The sequence below is a fragment of the Schistocerca piceifrons genome, chromosome 1 (assembly GCF_021461385.2).
Source record: "Schistocerca piceifrons isolate TAMUIC-IGC-003096 chromosome 1, iqSchPice1.1, whole genome shotgun sequence".
NCBI lineage: Eukaryota > Metazoa > Arthropoda > Insecta > Orthoptera > Acrididae > Schistocerca > Schistocerca piceifrons.
In genome coordinates, this window is record NC_060138.1 from 827439966 (window position 1) to 827445395 (window position 5430).

A 5430-nucleotide genomic window follows, 5' to 3' on the forward strand; every position below is an offset into this window, starting at 1 on the left:
TGATATTGCAGGATGCATTCGTCCTTTGTTTCTTTTTTATAATGGTGGGAGCGTCTGCTATTTCTCTGTGTGTGTGAATGTTTATATTTTCCAATTAGTGTGTGTGTCTGTAAGAAATTATATTTTTTTAACTGGGTCACTACCGTCTTTCTCTCTCTCTCTCTCTCTCTCTCTCTCTCTCTGTGTGTGTGTGTGTGTGTGTGTGTGTGTGTGTGTGTGTGTGTATGTGTGTGTGTGTGTGTGTGTGTGTGTGTGTTTGTGAAGGGAGCTAACACGCCATAAGACACAAAGGAATTACAGACATTGGCTGCGATTGGGAACTGATTAAAATCAACGGGGAAAGCTGAAAATTTGTGACGGACAGGATTCCAATTCAGGTCTTCTGCTTATTGGGAGATGCTCTGAACACTTTTTTCTTTTCTTTTCGGTGTATTTCGTTGCGTTTGGTCTGGGCAGACATCACAGGACATCCGTTCAAGGTGATCATTGATTCCTTTAACCTTTTTATTTTATTATTACAGAGGGCGAACAGCCCTCTGACTAAACACGCTGAGCTACAGTGCTGGCAAACCACTAATCCATCCAGACACAGTGGTCATCGGAACTGCAAACACTACCCAAGCCTCACGTCAGCCCAAATTCTCGTCTTACCCACACACTTCTTATGTAGTGACCCTTGCTCATTACTCTCATTACTTGCAGCATTTCGCCGAGTCCCATAAGAGTTCGAGCCTCCTGAAGGGAGAAGTTGCCGTCTTCGCCGAAAGCACAAATACCAGATGCATAACATGTCTTATCTACTAAGCGCATAAATTATTGGTTTACTATGGTATAATGGTGCTTAATCTAGTGTGTGGGTATTCCCTGGTTTGTGATATTATTTTGTGGTTACTAGTGGGGTTGTTCTTTTCTCTACAACGTGTCTTATTAGTTTAAATGACGTCTGGCGTCTGATGTTTATCTGGTCATTCATTATGTGTTTCTTCTCTATTATTGCTTTTTGAATTTCGAAGTTCTCTTGTACGTTTAGCAGACGTTCCTTGTTACTGAATCTATTTTTATGTCCTTATCTATAAATTCTATTCTCTAAATATAAAATTCACAAACACTTAGTCAAGATTACATACAACCAGAACTTAAATATCAGATGGTGAAATGTCTCTGTTGGATTCCTTTCATGTTAATTTTTTAAAAATGTTGTCATTTACGGCATACATTCCACTTCTAAATTTACTACGGTGTTTCTGACTATCTGGGAGGAGACTGAGCAGTGAAACGTGTTACTTTTACACGTACTCAAGAACGATCTGTCACACTACTACACTTTAAAACACAGTTTATATGTAATTAATGTCACACAGTCTCATACATAACCTACATCCGCTTTCTTTTATATACTGTATATGGTAAGATACTGTCATCCCCCTTCCCTTCAGTGTGAAGGGATGAATGAGCAAATGTATTTCTAGTTGCATGCTTGATGGTAGCAGACAAGCCTGTCTGCTAGAGAACAATAGGACCAATGTCGGAACAGGTAGCTATGCTTTCTAAAAGCAAAGAGGTTTCTATTCTTAGTGTGGTCCTGTCCGTCCCTTGTCATGTTGGTATAGGAAGCTGCCTCTCTGGTCACTTGGTAGGGGCCCATGGCAGTCGGTCCGCGGCGAGCGTCTAAATTGGTAAGATCTCCGGCTAAGTGCGTCTCTGCTAAGTCCATAGGAAAATGGATTTCTTAAGTTCAGCCTAACTGAAAATTTAATCACCTTTATTTCAGGTTTAGATCTAAAATATCTAATGTTATCTTAAACTGCAACGCAGTGTAATTCGAGTGTGAAGTTCAGAATATCTTCCAGTAGTTGCTTTGTCACTACTTTGTGAGTCTGAACAACTTAACAAAGCTCCAGCAACCACAGATGACGTCGAACAAGAATGGACCACATTAAAGAACATCATCAAAGAAACTGCTGAGAATGTTGTTGGTTGTAGTGCACGGAAAAGAGGTGACTGGTTTGATGACAACCATGGAGAAATCCAAGCCATCATCAATGCAAAGCGGGATGCTTACCTATCCCTTGCTCAAGATCAATCCTGCGCAGAAAAGAAAGCACACTTTCAAGAACTCAAGCAGAAATGTCACAGTGAAATACGAGTAATCAAGAACAAATGGTGGCAACAGAAAGCCACAGAACTCCAAAATCTTTCTGATGCAAGGAACCTGCGTGGCTTTTACGCTGGTATTAAAGAGCTGTATGGACCTATCCGCTCCTCATCAGGAGCACTGAAAGCTGCTGACAACTCCACCATTCTTACTGAAAGTCAGGACATCTTAAATCGTTGTAAAGAGCACTTCAGCTCACTGTTAAACAGCCCTTCTACTGCCGCTGGAGATTTTCTCAAAAATGTCCCACAGCACCCTCCAAAACCCTGGCTAGCTGATCCTCCGACTTTTCAAGAATTTTGCAAGGCACTCAAGAGTGTGAAACCTGGGAAGGCTCCTGGACCTGACAGCATCCCGATGGAGCTTATTGAGGGTGGCGGCTTGCCTCTAAAAACTAGACTCTTCTCACTTATTATATTAATGTGGGAAACCCGCAAGGTACCAGCTGACTTGAAGAACTCCACAATTGTCACCATCTTCAAAAAGGGCGACAGAAGCGTCTGTGTTAACTACCGGGGAATATCTCTCCTCTCTGTCACAGGAAAAATTTTTGCAAGAATCCTTTTAAATCGCCTCCAGACACTTTCAGAGACTATACTACCTGAGTCTCAATACGGGTTTCGACCTTCAAGAGGGACAATTGACATGATCTTCTGTGCACGACAACTACAGGAGAAGTACAGAGAACAGCAAAAGCCTTTACTACTTGTTCTCCACGATCTAGAAAAGGCCTTTGATACAGTTCCCAGAGAAGCCATGTGGATGGTCTTAAAACGCTTCGGCTGCCCTGAACATTTTGTTGACCTGATTGAAGCTCTCCACATTGATATGACTGGACAGGTCCTCTGCCAGAATGAAATGACTGGTGAATTCCCAATAACAAGTGGGCTTAAACAAGGATGCGTTCTTGCACCTACATTATTTGCATTGTATCTGGCAGCTATGCTTTACGAGACAACCGTAAACAATGCAGGAATAGAACTAAAGTACAGGTTTGATGGAGGATTATTCAACCAGTCCAGACTCCATTCAAAAATGTTCACCAGTACCAATCGTGTGACAGAGCTGCAGTATGCTGATGACAATGCCTCTCCAGCTCATTCACCTGCAGAGTTGCAGCTGTCAGTTGATTCCTTCAGCAGGGCGTACGAACGATTTGGTCTCTCCATCAACATTCCAAAGACAAAGGTGATGGCGCAGCCAACTCCTGGCTCCTCCGTTCCTGACTTCAGCATATCCATCTATGATACACTCTTGGAACAAGTGGACCATTTCCTCTACCTGGGAAGCATACTGTCATCCAACTGCTCATCTGGAAAAGATGTGGAGAATAGATTACGTGCTGCACATGTAGCATTTGGTCGTCTTACAAAGCGTGTCTTCCTGAATAAAGACCTAACACTGTACACCAAACTGATGGTGTACAAAGCTGTAGTCATTTCCACCCTGCTATATGGTTGCGAAACCTGGACGTTATATCGCTGCGATCTGAAGAAACTAGAACGCTTCAACCAACAGAAGCTAAGATATATCATGAACCTGAAATGGGATGACTTCATATCCAACACGGCTGTTCTAGAGAAAGCAAAAATGCATAGCATGGAAGCTCTTATCATTGGGCATCAACTCAGATGGGTCGGACATGTCCAGCGGATGAAAAATGACAGACTTCCACGCCAAATGCTGTACAGCGAAGTGAGCACAGGTAAAAGGCCACGAGGTGCCCCTCTCAAACGTTATAAGGATCAGTACAAGAAAAATCTGAAAAACTTGAACATCGATCCGAGTAACTGGTCCACAATAGCAGAAGACCGAAGTCGCTGGCGCTCAGTCACCTCAAATGCTCTTCAAAACTTTGAGCTGGAACGTCGAAGAATGGGGAATGACAAACGCCAGAGACGTAAACTCCTCCAGGCTCAGCCACGTCCTCCACCTTCCATCAGCTGTAATGTCTGTGGCCGCCTGTTCCACGCTAGGATTGGATTGCTAAGCCATCAACGACACTTCCACGCCTGAACCGTGACAAAGGAAATCTCAGGAGAGAAATGAAAACTCGGATACGACTATCAGCCGACGACGACGACTTTGTGAGTAAAGTGGAACCACATGTGGATGATCCGTAACCCTAACTAAGATCATCAATCTTAAATGCGAATGTGGGTGAGATTATAACGTCTCCTCTTGACAATATTTTTCAATATAGCAACTTTTCTTTATGTTCAACTCATGTGAGGTGTACTTTGTGAGACCAGTACCACGTGCTTATACAATTGTTTGATCCATCAGGTTAAAAGTAAGACGATAGTAACCAGTTTGAGATTTTTCTTTTGTAATTTGTGTTTCGATGTAATTTATTTTAATTATCAAAATTATTGTGGAGTTACACTCTTTGTGTAAACTAAGTTTACCACGTGAAGCATGTAGTGTAATCATCAAAGTAGCCCTCAGCTATTCTTTTAGGGAAGATTTCACAGAGAGTTAGTATGAATTTAGTATCCAGTGTGTGGTAATTTCATGACAGACAGGATTGCGCTACGAACGTAACTTCTTTGGGTGAAAATTGAATCGGTTGGTTGTGGTTAATTTCCTCTTGCATATGTTTCAACGTTCTTCGTGTGTTATTTTATGAATGCAGTGTTGTATGCAGTCTCCCAATCTTGGCTCCATATTTGATGTGTTCCGTAAGATTACAAACTCACATTTTCACAATCCTAAATAAGGCACCAGTTTAGTTATGAATCAAGTTTAATACGCAGAAATTTTAACGGAACAATGATCAATGTTAAAATAAATGTCCAAATATAAACTGATTTATTTCTTTTTATTTAAATTGTCTTATATATATATATATATATATATATATATATATATATATATATATATATATCACCAGTTATTGTAAGATGACTACTAAAAGATTATAATTAATGTTAGTCTGGCTGGGAATTGGCAAGCTAGACTGGATACTTGGTGAAACAGTTGCTCAGTAATGCAAGGTTAACTTCCCCAGATAGCTCATAGCTTTTAACCCGCTTTTATTGTCTTGAATATCAGCACCGCTTTCAGAACAAATTAATGCATCAACATTACAATGGTAGCTGTTAAAGTAATGGATAAGCCAAGAAATGTAATTCTTATATTTTCAATAAATAAAGACTAATAAGGACATGCTTGAGTCTAATAAAAACACTGTTGTCCACCGAGGCTTAGGCGCCACCTCCATGCAGGCGAGCTTAGCAAGGCCGACGTCGAAGGAAGAGCGCAATGCGCCATAA